The sequence below is a fragment of the Callospermophilus lateralis genome, chromosome 7 (genome assembly GCF_048772815.1).
Source record: "Callospermophilus lateralis isolate mCalLat2 chromosome 7, mCalLat2.hap1, whole genome shotgun sequence".
NCBI classification, from domain to species: domain Eukaryota; kingdom Metazoa; phylum Chordata; class Mammalia; order Rodentia; family Sciuridae; genus Callospermophilus; species Callospermophilus lateralis.
The window spans coordinates 30,494,914-30,515,919 of NC_135311.1; positions in this window are offsets into that span (position 1 = coordinate 30,494,914).

Genomic DNA, 21,006 nt, shown 5'->3' on the forward strand with positions numbered 1-21,006 from the left:
TCTACTAGGTTGAAGCATTCGTTTGCAGTAACAGTTTTAATTTTCAGGTTTCACTCTGTTTTGTCCATATCGATAGATGTAGTTGGAACTCTAAATCAAACACGGTTTGTGCTAGCTTCTTGAACCTTGACACAATAAAATAGTTCTACGTTCTATCTCTAAGTTTTGTTTCCTCTAATTGTCGACCTAAGCAGAGAATGACGAAATACACTTTCATTGAAATGGGTTGCCAAGCTTCCAAGAAACTACAGTCTCCTGAAATCTCAACATATATTTTTCATCCAATCTTCATGATACTTTCAGGTAATGATGAGAACACCAATCCCACTTTTGTGCCCAAATTTCGTTCTTCTAGGTTGAATCATTCGTTTACCTTAAGAGTTTGAATCTTAACGTTTCACTCTGTTTTCTCCATATTGATAGATGTAGTTAGAAATCTAAATCAAACACGGTTTGTGCTAGCCTCTTGTAACTTGACACAAGTAAGTAGTTCTACGTTCTATCTCTAAGGATTGTTTCCTCTGGATGCAGCCTTTAGCAGAGACTGGTGAATAACACTTTCAATGAAAGGGGTTTCCAAGCTTCCATAAAACTACAGTCTCCTGAAATCTCAACGTATATTTTTTCATCCAATCTTCATGATACTTTCAGGTAATGATCAGTACACCAATTGCACGTGGATGCCCAAATTTCGTTCTTCTAGGTTGAAGCTTTCGTTTGCAGTAACAGTTTTAATTTTCAGGTTTCACTCAGTTTTCTCCATATCGATAGATGTAGTTGGAACTCTAAATCAAACACGGTTTGTGCTAGCTTCTTGAAATTTGACACAATAAAGTAGTTCTACGTTCTATCTCTATGTTTTGTTTCTTCTATATGTACACCTAAGAAGAGAATGACGAAAAACACTTTCATTGAAATGGGTTGCCAAGCTTCCAGAAAACTACAGTCTCCTGCAATCTCAACATATATTTTTTCTCCAATCTTCATGATACTTTCAGGAAATAATAAGTACACCAATCCAAGTTGTATGCCGAAATTTTGTTTTTCTATGTTGAAGGTTTCGTTTGCCTTAATAGTTTGAATTTTTAGGTTTCACTCTGTTTTCTTCTATATTGTTAGATGTAGTTGGAACTCTAAATCAAACACGGTTTGTGATACCTTCTTGAAACTTGAAACATGAAAGTAGTTCTAAGTTCTACCTCTACGATTTGTTTCCTCTTGAATTATCCTCAAGAAGAGACTGGTGAAAAACACTTTCATTGAAAGGGGTTTCCAAGCTTCCATAAAAGTACAGTCTCCTGGAATCTCAACAGATATTTTTTCATCCAATCTTCATGATACGTTCAGGTAATGATCAGTACACCAATTCAACTTGGATGCCAAAATTTCGTTCTTCTAGTTTACAGCATTCGTTTGCAGTAACAGTTTGAATTTTCAGGTTTCACTCTGTTTTCTCCATATTGATGGATGTAGTTGGAACTCTAAATCAAACACGGTTTGTGCTAGTTTATTGAAACTTGACAAAATAAAGTATTTCTACGTTCTATCTCAAAGGTTTTTTTCCTCTTGATGTAGACATAAGCAAAAAATGATGAAAAACACTTTCAATGAAATGGCTTTCCAGGCTTCAAAGAACAACAGTCTCCTGAAAGCTAAACAAACATTTTTTATCCAATCTTCATGATACATTCAGGTAATGATCAGTAATCCAATCCAACTGGGATGCCCAAATTTTGTTCTTCTAGGTTGAAGCATTCGTTTGCTGTAACAGTTTGTACTTTTAGGTTTCACTCTGTTTTCACCTATATTGAAAAATGTAGTTGGAACTCTAAATCAAACAGGGTTGTTGCTAGCTTCTTGAATCTTGACACAATAAATCAGTTCTATTCTCTATCTGTAAGGTTTCTTTCCTGATGATGTAGCACTAAGAAGACACTGGCGAAAAACACTTTCATTGAAAGGGGTTGCCAAGCTTCCAAAATACTACAGCCTCCTTAAATCTCAACATATATTTTTTCATCCAAACTTCATGATACTTTCAGGTAATGATCAGTACACCAATCCCACTTGGAGGCCCAAATTTTATTCTTCTACGTTGAAGCATTCTTTTTGCTGTAACAGTTTGAAAACTCTGTTTTCTCCTATATTCCATAGTTGTAGTTCGAACTCTAAATCAAAAACTGTTTGTGCTAGCTTCTTGAGTCTTGACACAATAAATAAGTTCTACGTTCTATCTCTAGAGTTTGTTACTGCAAATGAATGCTTCAACCTAAACGAACTTAATTTGGGCATCCAAGTGGGATTGGTGTACTGATCATCACGTGAAAGAATCATGAAGATTGATTGAAAAAATAGATGTTGAGATTTCAGGAGACTGCAGTTTTTTGGAAGCTTGGCAACCACTTTCAATGAAAGTGTTTTTTCTCATACCCTGCTTTGGTCTACATCAAGAGGAAACAAAACATAAAGATAGAACGTAGAACTCATTTATTGTATCAAGTTTCAAGATTCTAGCTACAAGCATGTTTGATTTAGAGTTCAAACTACATCTATCAATATTGGAGAAGAGGGAATGAAACCTAAAAATTCAAACTGTGACTGCAAAGGAATGCTTCAACAAAGACGAATGAAATTTCGGCTTCCAAGTGGGATTGGTGTACTGATCATTATCTGAAAGTATCATGAAGATTGGATAAAATATATATGTTCAGATTTCTGGAGACTCTAGTTTTTTGGAAGCTTGGCAACCCATTTCAATGAAAGAGGTTTTCGTCATTCTCTGCTTAGGTCTACATCAAGAGGAAACAAAACATAAAAATAGAACGTAGAACTACTATATTGTGTAAAGTTTCAAGATGCTCACAACAACCATGTTTGATTTAATGTCCCAACTACATCTATCAATATGGAGAAAACAGAGTGAAACCTAAAAATTCAAACTGTTACTGCAAACGAATGCTTCAACCTAGACGAACTAAATTTGGGCGTCCAAGGGGGATTGGTGTACTGATCATTACCTGAAAAAATCATGAATATTGGATGAAAAAATAGATGTTGAGATTTCAGGAGACTGTAGTTTTTTGTAAGCTTGGCAACCCATTTCAATGAAAGTGTTTTTCGTCATTCTCTGCTTATGTCTACATCAAGAAGAAAAAAACAAAAAGATAGAACGTAAATCTACTTTATTGTGTCAAGATTCAATATGCTAGCAACAACCGTGTTTGATTTAGAGTAACAAATACATTTATCAATATATTAGATAACAGAGTGAAACCTAAAAATACAAACTCTTACTGCAAACGAATGCTTCAATCTAGAAAAATGAAATTTGGGCATCCAAGTTGGATTGGTGTTCTGATCATTACCTGAAAGTATCATGATTATTTGTTAGAAAATTTATGTTGGGATTTCAGGAGATTGTCGTTTTTTGGAAGCATGGCAACGCATTTCAATGAAAGTGTTTTTTGTCATTCTCTGCTTAAGTCTTCATCAAGAGGAAACAAATCTTAGAGATAGAACTGAGAAATACTTTATTGTGTCAAGTTTCAAGATGCTTGCACAAACCGTGTTGGATTTAGAGTTCCAACTACATCTATCAATATGGCGAAAACAGAGTGAAACCTAAAAATTCAAACTGTTACTGCAAACGAATGCTTCAACCTAGAAGAACAAAATTTGGGCATCCAAGTGGGATTAGTTTACTGATCATTACCTGAGAGAATCATGAAGATTGGATAAAAAAATATATGTTTAGATTTCAGGACACTGTAGTTTAAGGAAGTTTGGCCACCCATTTCAATGAAAGTGTTAATCACCAGTCTCTGCTTAAGGCTACATCAAGAGGAATCTAACCTTAGAAATAAAACGTAGAACTTCTTCATTGTGTCAAGTTTCAAGAAGCTAGCAAAAACCGTGTTTGATTTCGAGTTCTGACAACATCTATCAATATGGAGTAAATAGAGTGATACCAAAGAATTCAAACTGTTACTGCAAAAGAATGCTTCAACCTAGAAGAACAAAATTTGGACATCCAAGTTGGATTGGAGTTCTGATCATTACCTGAAAGAATCATGAAGATTGGATGAAAAAATAGATGTGGAGATTTCAGGAGACTGTAGTTTTGCGGAAGCTTGGCAACCCATTTCAATGAAAGTGTTTTTTGTCATTCTCTGCTTAGGTCTACATCAAGAGGAAAAAAACCTTAGAGATAAAATGTAGAAATACTTTATTGTGTCAAGTTTCAACATGCTAGCACCAACGTGTTTGATTTAGAGTTCAAACTACATCTATCAATATAGGAAAAAACAGAGTGAAACCTAAAAATTCAAACTGTTACTGCAAACGAATGCTTCAACCTAGATGAACTTAATTTGGGCGTCCAAGTTGGATTGGAGAACTGATCATTACCTGAAAGTATCATGAAGATTGGATGAAAAAATATATGTTGAGATTTCAGCAGACTGAAGTTTTATGGAATCTTGGCAACCCATTTCAATGAAAGAGTTATTCACCAGTGTCTGCGTAAGGCTACATAAAGAGGAAACAAACCTTAGAGATAGAACGTAGAACTACTTTATTGTGTCACTTTCAAGATGCTAGCAACAACCTTGTTTGATTTAGAGTTGAAACTACATCTATGACTATAGGAGAAAACAGAGTGAAACCTAAAAATTCATACTGTTACTGCACACGAATGCTTCAACCTAGAAATTTGGGCATCCAAGTTGGATTGGTGTACTGATCATACCTGAAAGTATCATGAAGATTGGATGAAAAAATATATGTTGAGTTTTCAGGAGACTGTAGTTTTATGGAAGCTTGGCAACCCTTTTCAATGAAAGTGTTTTTCGTCCTTCTCTGCTTAGGTCTTCATCAAGAGGATGCAAACCTTAGAGATAGAACCAAGAACTACTTTCTTGTGTCAAGTTTCCAAAAGCTAGCACAAACCGTGTTGGATTTTGAGTTGCAACTACATCTATCAATATGGAGTAAACAAATGAAACCTAAAAATTCAAACTTTTGCTGAAAACTAATGCTTCAACGTATAAGAACGGAATTTGGGCATCTAAGTTGGATTGGTGTACTGATCATTACCTGAAAGTACCATGAAGTTTGGATGAAAAAATAAATGTTGAGTTTTCAGGGGACTGTCGTTTTTTGATGCTTGGCAACCATTTAAATGAAAGTGTTTTTCGTAGTTCTCTGCTTAGGTCTACATAAAGAGGAAACAAACCTTACAGATACAACCTAGAACTACTTTATTGTGTCAAGTTTCAAAAAGCTAGCACAAACCGTGTTTGATATAGAGGTCCAACTACATCTATAAATATGGAGAAAACAGAGGGAAACCTAAAAATTCAAACTGTTACTGCAAACGTGTTCTTCAACCTAGTAAAACAAAATTTGGGCATCCAAGTGGGATTGGTGTACTGATCATACCTGAAAGTATCAGGAACATGGAATGAAAAAATATATGTTGAGATTTCAGGAGACTGTAGTTTTATGGAAACTTGGCAACCCATTTCAATGAAAGTGTTATTCACCAGTCTCTGCTTAAGGCTACATCAAGAGGAAACAACCCTTAGTGACTGAATGTAGAACTACTTTATTGTGTCAAGTTTGAAGAAACTATCACAAACCGTATTTGATTTGAGTTTTAACTACATCTTTCAATATGGAGAAAACAGAGTGAAACCTAAAAATTCAAACTGTTACTGCAAACGAATGCTTCATCAAAGAAGAACAAAATTTGGGCGTCCAAGTGGGATTGGAGTTCTGATCATTACCTGAAAGTATCATGAGGATTGGATGAAAATATATATGTTGAGATTTCAGGAGACTGTAGTGTTTTGGAAGCTTGGCAACCCATTTCAATGAAACTGTTTCTCGTCATTCTCTGCTTAGGTCTACATTAAGAGGAAACAAAACATAAAGATAGAACATAGAACTACTGTTTTGTGTCAAGTTTTCAGAAGTTAGAACAAACTGTGTTTGATTTAGAGTTCCAACTATATCTATCAATATAGGAGAAAACGGAGTGAAACCTAAAAATTCAAACTGTTACTGCAAACGAATGCTTCAACCTAGAAGATCGAAATCTGGGCGTCCAAGTGGGATTGGTGTTCTGATCATTACCTGAAAGTATCATGAAGATTGGATGAAAAAATATATGTTCAGATTTCAGGAGACTGAAGTTTTATGAAAGCTTGGCAACACCTTTCAATGAAAGTGTTATTCACCAGTTACTGCTTAAGGCTACATCAAGAGGAAACAAACTGTAGAGACAGAACGTAGAACTACTTTCTTGTGTCAAGTTTCAAGAAGCTTGCACAAACCGTGTTTGATTTAGAGTTCCAACGACAGCTATCAATATGGAGAAAACTGAGTGAAACCTAAAAATTCAAAAAGTTGCTGCAAACTAATGCTTCAACATAGAAGAACGGGATTTGGGCATCCCAGTTGGATTGGTGTACTGATCATTACCTGAAAGTACTATGAAGATTGGATGAAAAAATAAATGTTGAGATTTCAGGGGACTGTCGTATTTTGATGCTTGGCAATCATTTCAATGAAAGTGTTTTTCGTCATTCTCTGCTTAGGTCTAAATAAAAAGGAAACAAACCTTAGAGATACAACCTAGAACTACTTTATTGTTTCAAGTTTCAAGAAGCTAGCACAAACCGTGTTTGATATAGAGTTCCAACTACATCTATAAATATGGAGAAAACAGAGGGAAACATAAAAATTTAAACTGTTACTGCAAACGAGTGCTTCAACCTAGTAAAACGAAATTTGGGCGTCCAAGTGGGATTGGTGTACTGATCATTACCTGAAAGTATCATGAACATTGAATGAAAAAATATATGTTGATATTTCAGGAGACTGCAGTTTTATGAAAACTTGGCAACCCCTTTCAATGAAAGTGTTATTCACCAGTCTCTGCTTAAGCCTACATGAAGAAAAAACTGATATTAGAGATAGAACATAGAGCTACTTTCTTGTGTCAAGTTTCAAGGAGCTAGCACAAGCCGTGTTTGATTTAGAGTTCCAACTACATCTATCAATATTGTGAAAATGGAGTGAAACCTAACAATTCAAACTGTTATTGCAAACGAATGCTTCAACCAAGAAGAACGAAATATGGGCATCTAAGTGGGATTGGTGTACTGATCATTACCTGAAAGTATCATGAAGATTGGATGACAAAATATATGTTGAGATTTCAAGAGACTGTAGTTGTATGGAAGCTTGGCAACCCCTTTCAATTAAAGTGTTATTCACCAGTCTCTGCTTTAGGCTACATAAATATGAAACAAACTTAACAGATAGAACGTATAACTACTTCATTGTGTCAAGTTTCAAAAAGCTAGCACAAACCTTGTTTGATTTAGAGATCCAACTACATCTATCAATATGGAGAAAACAGAGTGAAACCTAAAAATTGAAAATGTTACTGCAAATGAATACTTCAACCTAGAAGAATGAAATTGGGCAAACAAGTTGGATTGCTGTTCTGATCATTACCTGAAAGTATCATGATGATTGGATAAAAAATTTATGTTGAGATTTCAAAAGACTGTAGATTTTTGGAAGCTTGGCAACCCCTTTCAATGAAAGTGTTATTCACCAGTCTCTGTTTATGTCTACATAAAGAGGAAACAAAACATAAAGTTAGGACTTAGAACTACGTTATTGTGTCAAGTTTCAAGATGCTAGCAACAACCGTGTTTGATATAAGTCCCAACTACATCTATCCATATTGGAGAAAACAGAGTGAAACCTAAAAATTCAAACTGTTACTGCAAACGGATGCTTCAACCTAACAGAACGAAATTTGGACATCCAGGTGGGATTGGTGTACTGATCATTACCTGAAAGTATCATGAAGATTGGATGAAAAAATATATGTTGAGATTTCAGGAGACTGTAGTTTTTTGGAAGCTTAGCAACATATTTCATTGAAAGTGTTTTTCGTCATTCTCTGCGTAGGTCTACATCAAGAGGAAACAATACATTAAGATAGAACGTAGAACTACTTTACTGTGTCAAGTTTCAAGATGCTAGCAACAACCGTGTTTGATTTAGAGTCCCAAATACATCTATCAATATAGGAGAAAACAGAGTGAAAGACAGAAATTCAAACTGTTACAGCAAACGAATTCTTCAACCTAGAAGAACGAAATTTGGGCATGCAAGTGGGATTGGTGTACTGATCATTACCTGAAAGCATCATGGAGATTGGATGAAAAAATATATGTTAAGATTTCAGGAGACTGTAGTTTCATTGAAGTGTGGCAACCCCTTTCAATGAAAGTGTTATTCACCAGTCGCTGCTTAAGGCTACATCAAGAGGAAACAAACCTTAGAGATAGAATGTAGAACTACTTTATTGTGTCAAGTTTCCAGAAGCTAGCCCAAACCGTGTTTGATTTAGAGTTCCAACTACATCTATCAATATGGAGAAAACAGAGTGAAACCTACAAATTAAAACTGTTATTGCAAACCAATGTTTCTACCAAGAAGAACGAAATTTGTGCATCCAAGTGGGATTGGTTTACTGATAATTACCTGAAAGTATCATGAAGATTGGAGGAAAAAGTACATGTTGAGATTTGAGGAGACCCTAGTTTTTTGGAGCTTGGCAACCGATTTCAATGAACGTTTTTTCCTCATTCTCTGAGTAGGTCTACGTCAAGAGGAAACAAACTTTAGAGATAGATCGTAGAACTACTTTCTTGTTTCAAGTTTCAAGAGGCTATCAAAAACCGTGTTTGATTCAGAGTTATAACGACTTCTATTAATATGGAGAAAACAGAGTGAAATCTAAAAATTCAAACTGTCACTGCAAGCGAATGCTTCAACCTGGAAGAACGTAATTTGGGCATCTGAGTGGGATTGTTGTACTGATCATTACCTGAAATAATCATAAAGATTGAATAAAAAAATATATGTTGAGAATTCAGGAGTCTATTGTTTAATGGAAGCTTGGCAACCCATTTCATTGAAACTGTTTTTCGTCATTCTCTGCTTAGGTCTACATCAAGCAGAAACAAAACATAAAGATAGAACGTAGAACTACTTTATTGTGTCAAGATTCAAGAAGCTAGCACAAACCGTGTTTGATTTAGAGTTCCAACTACATCTATCAATATGGAGAAAACAGAGTGAAACCTAAAAATTCAAACTGTTACTGCAAACGAATGCTTCAACCTAGAAGAACGAAATTTGGGCGTCCAATTGGGATTGGTGTACTGATCATTACCTGAAAGTATCATGAAGATTGGATGAAAAAATATATGTTTTTATTTCAGGAGACTGTAGATTTTTGGAAGCTTGGCAACCCATTTTAATGAAAGTGTTTTTCGTCATTCTATGCTTTGGTCTACATCAAGAGGAAACAAACCTTAGAGATAGAATATAGAACTAATTTATTGTGTCTAGTTTCAAAAAGCTAGAACAAATTGTGTTTGATTTAGAGTTCCAAAGACATCTACCAATATGGAGAAAACGGAGTGAAATCTAAAAATTCAAACTGTTACTGCAAACTAATGCTTCAACCTAGAAAAAGGAAATTTGAATGTCCAAGGGAAATTGGTGTAGTGATCATTACCTGAAACTATCATGAAGATTGGATGAAAAAATATATGTTGAGATTCAGAAGACTGTAGTTTTTTGGAAGCTTGGAAACCCCTATCAATGAAAGTGTTTTTCACCAGTCTCTGCTTAGGGCTTCATCAAGAGGAAACCAACCTTAGAGACAGAACGCAAACTAGTTTATTCTGTCAACTTCCAAGAAGCTAGCACAAACCGTGTTTGATTTAGAGTTCGAAATACATCTGTAAATATAGGACAAAGTAGAGTGAAACCTAAAAATTCAAACTGTTACTACAAACGAATGCATCAACCTAGAAGAACAAAATTTGGGCATCCAAGAGTTTGAACTATATCTATCAATATAGGAGAAAATAGAGTGAAATCTAATAATTCAAATTGTTACTGCAAACAAATGCTTCAACCTAGAAGAACAAAATTTGGGCATAAAAGTTGGAGTGGTCTGCTGATCATTACCTGAAAGTTTCAGGAAGATTGGGTGAAAAAATATATGTTGAGATTTCAGGAGACTGTTTTTTTTTTTTTTTTTGGAAACTTGGCAACCCCTTTCAATGAAAGTATTTTTCGTTTGTCTCTGCTTAGGTCTACATCAAGAGAAAACAAACCTTAGAGATGGAATGTAGAACTAATTTATTGTGTCAAGTTTCAAGAAGCTAGCATAACCGTGTTTGATTTAGAGTTCGAACTACATCTATCAATGTAGGAGAAAAAAGAGTTTAACCTAAAAAATAAAACTGTTACTGCAAACGAATACTTCAACCTAGAAGAATGAAATATGGGCATCCAAGTGGGATTTCTGTACTGATCATTACCTGAAAGTATCATGAAGATTGGATGAAAAAATGTATGTTGAGATTTCAGGAGGTTATAGTTTTTTGGAAGCTTGGCATACCCTTTCCATGAAGTGTTATTCTCCAGTGTCTGCTTAGTGCTACATCATGAGGAAACAAACATTCGCGATAGAACGTAGAACTGCTTTATTGTGTCAAGTTTCAAGAAGCTAGCACAAACCTTGCTTGATTTAAAGTTCCAACTGCATCTATCAATATACAAGAAAATAGAGTGAAATCTAAAAATTCAAACTGTTACTGCAAACGAATTCTTCAGCCTAGAAGAATGAAATTTGGGCTCCCAAATCAGATTGGTGTATTGATCATTACCTGAAAGTATCATGAAGATTGAATGAAAAAATATATGTTGAGATTTCAGGAGACTGTAGTTTGTTGGATGCTTGACAACGCATTTCAATGATCGTTTTTTTCGTCATTCTCTGCTTAGGTCTACATCAAGAGGAAACAAAACATAAAGATAGAACGTAGAACTACTTTTTTGTGGCAAGTTTCAAGATACTAGCAACAACCGTGTTTGATTTAGAGTTCCAAATACATCTATCAAAATAGGACACAACAGAGTGAAAGCTAAAAATTCAAACTATTACTCCAAAAGAATGCTTCAACCAAGAAGAACGAAATTTGGGCATCCAAGTGGGATTGGTGCACTGATTATTACTTGAAAGTATCATGAAGATTGGATGAAAAAATAGATGTTGAGATTTCAGGAGACTGTAGTTTTTTGGAAGCTTGGCAAACATTTCATTGAACGTGTTTTGCGTCATTCTCTGCTTAGGTCTACATCACAAGGAAACAAACATAAAATAGAACGTAGAACTACATTGTTGTGTCAAGTTTCAAGATGCTAGCAACAGCCGTGTTTGATTTAGAGTTCCAAATACATCTATCAATATAGGACACAACTGAGTGAAAACTAAAAATTCAAACTATTACTCCAAATGAATGCTTCAACCAAGAAGAACGAAATTTGGACGTCCAATGGGATTGGTGTACTGATCATTACCTGAAGTATCATGAAGATTGGATGAAACAATATATATTGAGATTTAAGGAGACTGTAGTTTTATGGAATCTTGGCAACCATTTTCAATGAAAGTGTTATTCACCAGTCTCTGCTTAATGCTACATCAAAAGGAAACAAACCTTAGAGATAGAATTAGAACTATTTTATTGTGTCAAGTTTCAAGAAGCTAGCACAAACCGTGTTTGATTTAGAGTTCCAAATACATCTATGAATATGGAGAAAACAGAGTGAAATCTAAAAACTCAAACTGTTACTTCAAACGAATGCTTAAACCAAGAAGAACGGAATTTCGTCGTCCAAGTGGGATTGGTGTACTGATCATTACCTGAAAGTATCATGAAGACTCGATGACAAAATCGATGTTGTGATTTCAGGAGACTGAAGTATTATGGAAGCTTGGCAACCCCTTTCAATGAAATTGTTATTCACCAGTCTCTGCTTAAGGCTACATCAAGAGGAAACAAACCTTAGAGATAGAACGTAGAACTTCTTTCCTGTGTCAACTTTCAAGAAGCAGGTACAAACCGTGTTTAATTTACTGTTCCAACGACATCTAACAATATGGAGAAAACAGATTTAAACCTAAAATTCAAACTGATACTGCAAAGGAATGCTTCAACCAAGAAAAACGAAATTTGGGCGTCCAAGTGGGATTTGTGTACTGATCATTACCTGAAAGTATCATGAAGATTGGATGACAAAATAGTTGTTGAGATTTCAGGAGACTTTCGTTTTTTGGAAGCTTGCAACCCATTTCAATGAAAGGGTTTTTCGTCATTCTCTGCTTAGGTCTACATCAAGAGGAAACAAACCTTAGAGATAGAACTTAGAACTACTTTATTGTGTCTAGTTTCAATTAGCTAGCACAAACTGTGTTTGATTTAGAGTTCCAACTACATCTATCCATATAGAGAAAACAGAGTGATCCCTAAAAATTCAAACTGTTACTGCAAACGAATGCTTCAACTTAGAAGAATGAAAATTGGGCGTCCATGTAGGATTGGTGTACTGATCATTACCTGACAGTATCATGAAGATTGGTTAAAAAAATATATGTTGAGATTCCAGGAGACATAAGTTTTATAGAAACGTGGCAACCCCTTTAAATGAAAGTGGTATTCACCAGTCTCTGCTTAAGGCTACATCAAGAGGAAACAAACCTTAGAGAAAGAATGTAGAACTACTTTCTTGTGTCAAGTTTCAAGAACCTTGCACAAACCGTGTTTGATTTAGACTTCTAAAGACATCTATTAATATGGAGTAAACAGAGTGAAACCTAAAAATTCAAACTGTTAGTGAAAACGAATGCTTCAGCCAAGAAGAATGAAATTTGGGCATCCATGTTGGATTGGTGTACTGATGATACCTGAAAGTATTATGAGATTGGATGAAAAAATATGTGTTTAGACTTCAGGAGACTGTAGTTTTATGGAAGCTTGGCAACCCCTTTCAATGAAAGTGTTATTCACCAGTCTCTGCTTAAGGCTACATCAAGAGGAAACAAACCTTAGATAAAGAACGTAGAACTACTTTATTGTGTCAAGTTTCAAGATGCTAGCCCAAACCTTGTTTGCTTTAGAATTCCAACTACATCTATCAATATGGAGAAAACAGAGTGAAACCTAAAAATTCAAACTGTTACTGCAAACGAATGGTTCAACCAAGAAGAACAAAATTTGGGCATTCAAGTTGGATTGGTGTACTGATCATTACCTGAAAGTATCATGAAGAATTGATGAAAAAATATATGTTGAGATTTCAGGAGACTGTAGTTTTTTGGAAGCTTGGCACCCATTTCAATGAAAGTGTTTTTTGTCATTTTCTGCTTAGGTCAACATCAAGAGGAAACAAAACCTAAAGATAGAACGTAGAACTATTTTATTGTGTCAAGTTTCAAGATGCTCTCAACAACCGTGGTTGATTTAAAGTTTCAACTACATCTATCAATATAGAAGAAAACAGAGTGAAACCTAAACATTTAAACGGTTACTGTAAACGAATGCTTCAACCTAGAAGAATGAAATTTGGGCATCCAAGTTGATTGGTGTTCTGATCATTACCTAAAACTGTCATGAAGATTGGATGAAAAAATATATGTTGAGATTTCAGGAGACTGTAGTTTTATGGAAGCTATGCAACCCATTTTATAGAAAGTGTATTTCAACAGTCTCTGCTTTAGGCTACATCAAGAGGAAACAAACCTTAGAGAGAGATCATAGAAATACTTTATTGTGTCAAGTTTCAAAAAGCTAGCACAAACCATGTTTGATTTAGAGTTCCAACTACATCTATCAATATAGGAGAAAACGGAATGAAAAAATTTGGTCGTCCAGGTGGTATTGGTGTTCTTATCATTACCTCAAAGTATCTAGAGGATTGGATGAAAAAATATATATTGAGATTTCAGGAGACTGTAGTTTTTTGGAAGCTTGGCAACCTATTTCAATGAAAGTGTTTTTCGTCATTCTCTGCTTTGGTCTACATCAAGAGGAAACAACCTTATAGATAGATCGTAGAAATACTTTATTGTGTTAACTTTCAAGAAGCTAGCACAAACCGTGTTTGATTTAGAGTTCCAACTACATCTATAAATATGGAAAAAACAGAGTGAACCCTAAAATTCAAACTGTTACTGCAAACGAATGCTTCAACTTAGAAGAATAAAATTTGGGCACCCAAGTGGGATTTGTGTACTGATCATTACCTGAATGTATCATGAAGTTTGGATTAAAAAATTTATGTTGAGATTTCAGGAGACTGTAGTTTTATGGAAGCTTGGAAACCCTTTTCAATGAAATTGTTATTCACCAGACTCTGCTTAAGGCTACATCAAGAGAAAAAAAATTAGAGATAGAACGTAGAACTACTTTATTGTGTCAAGTTTCAAGAAGCTAGCACAAACGTGTTTGATTTTGAGTTCCAACTATATCTATCAATATGGAGCAAAACAGAGTGAAACCTAAAAACTCAAACTGTTACTGCAAACGAATGCTTCAACTTAGAAGAATGGAATTTCGTCGTCCAAGTGGGATTGGTGTACTGATCATTACCTGAAAGTATCATGAAGAATCGATGACAAAATAGATGTTGAGATTTCAGGAGACTGTAGTTTTTTGGAAGCTTGGCAACCCATTTCAATGAAAGTGTTTTTCATCTCTCTCTGCTTAGGTCTACATCAATATCAAACAAACCTTAGAGATAGAACGTAGAAATACTTTATTGTGTCAAGTTTAAAGAAGCTAGCACAAACCATGTTTGATTTAGAGTTCCAACTATATCTATCAATATAGGAGAAAACGGAATGAAATTTAAAAATTCAAACTGTTACCACAAACGAATGCATCAACTAAGATCGAAATTTGGGCGTCCAAGTGGGATTGGTGTACTGATCATTCCCTGAAAGTATCATGAAGATTAGATGAAAAAATATATGTTGAGATTTTAGGAGACTGAAGTTTTATTGAAGGCTGGCAACCCCTTTCAATGAAAGATTTATTCACCGGTGTCTGCTTAAGGCTACATCAAGAGGAAACAAACCTTAGAGATAGAACGTAGAACTACTTTATTGTGTCAATTTTCATGGAGCTGGCACAAACCGTGTTTGATTTAGAGTTCCATATACATCTATCAATATAGGAGGAAACGGAGTGAAACCTAATATCAAACTGTTACTGCAAACGTGTGCTTCAACCACGAAGAACAAAATTTGGGCATCCAATTGGGATTGGTGTACTGATCATTACCTGAAAGTATCATAAAGATTGGATGAAAAAATAGTGGCTGAGATTTCATGAGACTGTAGTTTCATGGAAGTTTGGCAACCCATTTCAATGAAAGTATTTTTCTTAATCCTCTGCTTAGGTCTACATTAAGTGGAAGCAAACCTTAGAGATAGAACATAGACCTAATTTATTGTGTCAAGTTTCAAGAAGCTAGCACAAACCGTGTTTGATTTACAGTTCCAACTACATCTATCAATATAGGAGAAAACGAGTGAAACCTAAAAGTTCAAACAGTTACCGCAAACGAATGCTTCAACTAAGATTATAAAAATTTGGGCGTCCATGTGGGATTGGTATACTGATCATTACCTGAAAGTATTATGAAAATTGGATGAAAAAATATATGTTGAGATTTCAGGAGACTTTTTTTTGGGAAGCTGGCAAACCCTTTCAATGAAAGTGTTATTCACCAGTCTCTGCTTAAGGCTACATCAAGAGGAAACAAACCTTAAAGATAGAACATAGAAATACTTTATTGTGTCAAGTTTCAAGAACCTAGCTCAAACTGTGTTTGATTTAGAGTTCCAACTACATCTATCAATGTGGAGAAAACAGAGTGAAACTTAAAAATTCAAACTGTTGTTGCAAACGAATTCTTCAACCTAGAAGAACGGAATTTGGGTGTCCATGTTGGATTGGTGTAATTATAATTACCTGAAAAAATTATGAAGATTGGATGAAAAAATATATGTTGAGATTTCAGGAGACTGAAGTTTTATGGAAGCTTGACAACCCCTTTCAATGGAAGTGTTTTTCGTCATTCTCTGCTTAGGTCTACATCAAGAGGAAACAAACCTTAAAGATAGAACGTGGAACTACTTTATTGTGTCAAGTTTCAAGAAGGTAGCACAAACCGTGTTTGATTTAGAGTTCCAACTACATCTATCAATATGGAGAAAACAGAGTGACACCTGAAAATTCAACCTGTTACTGAAAACGAATGCTTCAACCTAGAAGAATGAAATTTGGGCGTCCAAGTGGGATTGGTGTTCTGCTCATTACCTGAAAGTATCATGAGGATTGGATGAAAAAATATAGGTTGAGATTTCAGGAGACTGTAGTTTTTTAAAAGCTTGGCAACCCATTTGAATGAAAGTTCATTTTCATCATTCTCTGCTTAGGTCTACATCAACAGGAAACAAAACATAAAGATAGAATCTAGAACTACTTTATTGTGTCAAGTTTCAAGATGCTTGCAACAACCGGGTTTGATTTAGAGTTGCAACTACATCTATCAATATAGGAGAAAAGAGAGTGAAACCTAAAATTTCAAACTGTTAGCAAATGAATGCTTCAACCTAGAAAAATGAAATTTGGGCATCTAAGTGGGATTCGTGTACTGATCATTACCTGAAAGTATCATAAAGATTGGATGAAAAAATATATGTTCAGATTTCAGGAGACTGTACTTTTATGGAAGTTTGGATACCCCTTTCAATGAAACTCTTTTTCGTCATTCTCTGCTTAGGTATACATCAATAGGAAACAAATCTTAGTGACAGAACATAGAACTACTTTCTTGTGTCAAGTTTCAAGATGCTAGCACAAACCATGTTTGATTTAGAGTTCCAACTACATCTATCAATATGGAGAAAACAGAGTGAAATCTGAAAATTCAAACTGTTACTGCAAACAAATGTTTCAACCTAGAGGAACGACATTTGGGCATCCAAGTTGGATTGCTGTTTTGATCATTACCTGAATGTATCATGATGATTGAATGAATAACTATATGCTGTGATTTCAGGAGACTGTAGTTTTTTGGAAGCGTGGCAACTGCTTTCAATGAAAATGTTATTCCCTAGTCTCTGCTTAAGTCTAAAAGAAGAAAAATCAATCATAAGAGATAGAACGTAGAACTACTTTATTGTGTCAAGTTTCAAGAAGCTACCACAAACCGTGTTTGGTTTAGAGTTCCAACTACATCTATCAATATGTAGAAAACAGAGTGAAACCTAAAAATTGAAACTGTTACTGCAAACTAATGGTTCAACCTAGAAAAACAAAATTTGGGCATCCAAGTGGTATTGGTGTACTGATCATTACCTGAAAGTATCATGCAGATTGGATGAAGAAATATGTTGGGATTTCAAAACACTGTAGTTTTATGAAAGCTTGGTAACCCCTTTCAATGAAAGTGTTATTCACCAGTCTCTGCTTAACGCTACATCAAGGAAAAACAAATTTAGGTGATAGAACATAGAACAACTTTATTGTCAAGTTTCAAGAAGCTAGCACAAACCATGTTTGATTTAGAGTTTCAACTACATCTATCAATATGGAGAAAACAGAGTGAAACATAAAAATTAAAACTGTTACTGCAAACACATGCTTCAACCAGGAAGAATGAAATTTGGACATCTAAGTGGGATTGGTGTACTGATCATTACTTGAAAGTATCATGAAGATTGGATGACAAATTATATGTTGAGATTTCAGGAGACTGTAGTTGTATGGAAGCTTGGCAACCCCTTTCAATGAAAGTGTTATTCACCAGTCTCTGTTTTCTTAGTAGAATGCTACAGGATTTTCTTTAGTCAACGGGAATTCCTGCCTTCGTTCCAGTGCCGGTGAAGACAAAGGTGGAAGAATTTACAATGTTGCTGAGAACTGGATGAAACTTCGGCTGAGAACCCGAGGAGTCTTCGGACCTGTTGCTGTTTCTGCTGCTACAACTTAAGCTAGCTGCCTGCAGAACTTACCTGGACTGTGGTTTACCTGGACTGTGAGTTAATCTATTGAGACACTGCTTTACATGGACTGAGACAACAAACTGTAATCTATAACAAATTGTAACTTGGTATTTGTGCTAACGGTGTCATTGCTTGAATAATTTTTCCAAGGGCTTCTTGCATGGAGCCATCAATTGGCTTGGTATTGTAACATTTTGTATCCTCCCTTTCTGTTTCTAGCAGGTTATTTATAGTGTTTCTTTAAAAAACAATATGGTCGTTATTTAAATTAAACAAAAGGGGGAAATGTTAAGGTCTGTAAACAAGTCAGGAAGGCACCTGGTATTTTGCCAAGAAATGTTAGAGTGTGTAAACAAGTCTGGATGGTGCCTGGCCAAATGCCAGAGGGAGTGGTTTGTAAAGTAACAAAAGTGAGCCATTAAGTGTGGAGATTCCTTATTGGTTGACTGCAGTATCTATTTTAGGCTAATTAGATAAGCTGTGTAAAGTGTATAAATATCGCTCAGATCCTACAATAAATGGCTCCTATTCCTGCTGTATCAACGTATACAAGTTTTTTGTCACCCCCTGGAAGATGCTGGCCCGTTACGGGGAGCCCCGGGACACTCGGGGGAAAGTGACGAAAAAAGCTGCCCATCCATAGATAGGACGGGAACAATCTGCTCGTCCCTAGGCAGATAGGGCAAGAGGAAAATGGCCATTTTGAGAAAATGGAAAAGATTGATGCAGTATGTTTGTGTCTTGTTTTGTCTTGAAATGTTGTATTGTCTTTGTGATGAAAATATGGAAGGGGTGAGAAGTAAATTGATAAGGGAAAAAGGCACCCTAGTGGAACCAAGAATAGTTAGGGCATGTGTTGATAAAAGCCCAGAAACTCTAGTCAGAAAGAAAAAGAAAGTTCAGAAGAATAAGAATGATCAGGAAAAAAAGTTGCAACAAAAGACTATTACTGAATACTTTTCGATACTGGAGGGTGCGTGAATCAACAAGGCGGCTGCCACCTACCCCAGCGGATCATGGCGCAGGAAGAATTTTCCACGTGGCAGTTGCGGGCTCTTCCCCGCCCCCCTGCCGGGGGAGCGAATCGCCACTGTGAGCCCAAATCTAGACCTGACCCGGAGGCACAGTCTTGCAAGCTTTTGCTCCCAGTGCCCCGTGGCAATTTGAGTCCAGAGGCTCCCCATCTGGGGCTACAGCTGGGCGGAGGATGCATATGGCGTCCTTGAAGTTTGATCATTTCCAATGTTAATAACTACAATGGTTCTCCCACACCTGGAAGCTAATTAGTAATGAGAACTATTAATGCTTATTTCAAATGTAAAAAAACCTTGAAATAATGTACTAAATTGTTCAAAAGGTTGTTTTCTTAGTAGAACCGAAAAATTCAAACTGTTATTGCAAACGAATGCTTCAAACTAGAAGAACGAAATTTCAGCATCCAAGTTGGATTGGTGTTCTGATCACTACCTGAAAGTATCATGAAGATTGGATGACAAACTATATGTTGAGATTTCAGGAGACTGAAGTTTTATGGAAGCATGGCCACCCCTTTCAATGATAGTTTTATTCACCAGTCTCTGCTTAAGGCTACATCAAGAGGAATCTAACCTTAGAGATAGAACGTAGAACTACTTTATTGTGTAAAGTCAAGAAGCTAGCACAAACCGTGTTTGATTTAGAGTTCCAACTACATCTATAAATATGGAGAAAACAGAGTGAAACCTAAAAATTGAAACTGTTACTACAAACGAATGCTTCAACCTAGAAGAACAGAACTTTGTCGTACAAGTGGGATTGGTGTACTGATCATTACCTGAAAGTATCATGATGATTGGATAAAAAATTATGTTGAAATTTCAGGAGACTGTAGTTTTTTGGAAACTTGGCCACCCATTTCAATGAAAGTCTTTTTCATCATTCTCTGCATAGGTCTATATCAAGAGGAAACCAACCTTAGTGATAAAATGTAAAACTACTTTATTGTGTCAAGTTTCAAGAAGCTAGCACAAACCGTGTTTGATTTAGAGTTCCAACTACATCTATCAATATGGAGAAAACAGAGTGAAACCTAAAAATTGAACCTCTTACCACAAACGAATGCTTCAACCTAAAAGAACGAAATTTGGGCATCCAGGTGGGCTTGGTGTACTGATCATTACCTGAAAGTATCATGAGATTTGGATGAAAAAAATATATGTTGAGATTTCAGGAGACTGTAGTATTTTTGGAAGATTTGCAACCCATTTCAATGAAGTGTTTTTCATCATTCTCTTTTTAGGTCTATATAAAGAGAGAACAAAACATAAATATAGAACATAAAACTACGTTATTCTGTCAAGTTTCAAGAAGTTAGCACAAAATGTGTTTGATTTAGAGATCTAACTACATCTATTAATATGGAGAAAACAGAGTGAAACCTAAAAATTCAAACTGTTACTGGAAACGAATGCTTCAACATAAAAGAATGAATTTGGGTGTGCAAAGGGAATTGGTGTACTGATCATTACTTGAAAGTATCATGAAGAGTGGATGAAAAATATATGTTGAGATTTCAGGATACTGAAGTTTTATGGAAGGTTGGCAACCCCTTTCAATGAAAGTGTTATTCACCAGTGTCTGCTTAAGGCTACATCTAGAGAAAACAAACCTTAGAAATAGAACTTAGAACTTCTTTCCTGTGTCAAGTTTCAAGAAGCTACCACAAACCGTGTTTGATTAAGAGTTCTAACGACATCTATCAATATGGATAAAACAGAGTGAAACCTAAAAATTCAAACTGTTGATGCAAACAAATGCTTCAACCTAGAAGAATGAAATTTGGGCGTCCAAGTGGGATTTTGTACTGATCATTACCTGAAATTATCATGAAGATTGGATGAAAAAATGTATCTTGAGATTTCATGAGACCGTAGTTTTTTGGAAGCTTGGAAACCCATTTAAATGAAAGTGTTTTTCGTTATTCTCTGCTTAGGTCTAGATCAAGAGGAAACAAATCTTAGAGATACAACGTAGAACTACTTTATTGTGTCAAGTTTCAAGAAGCT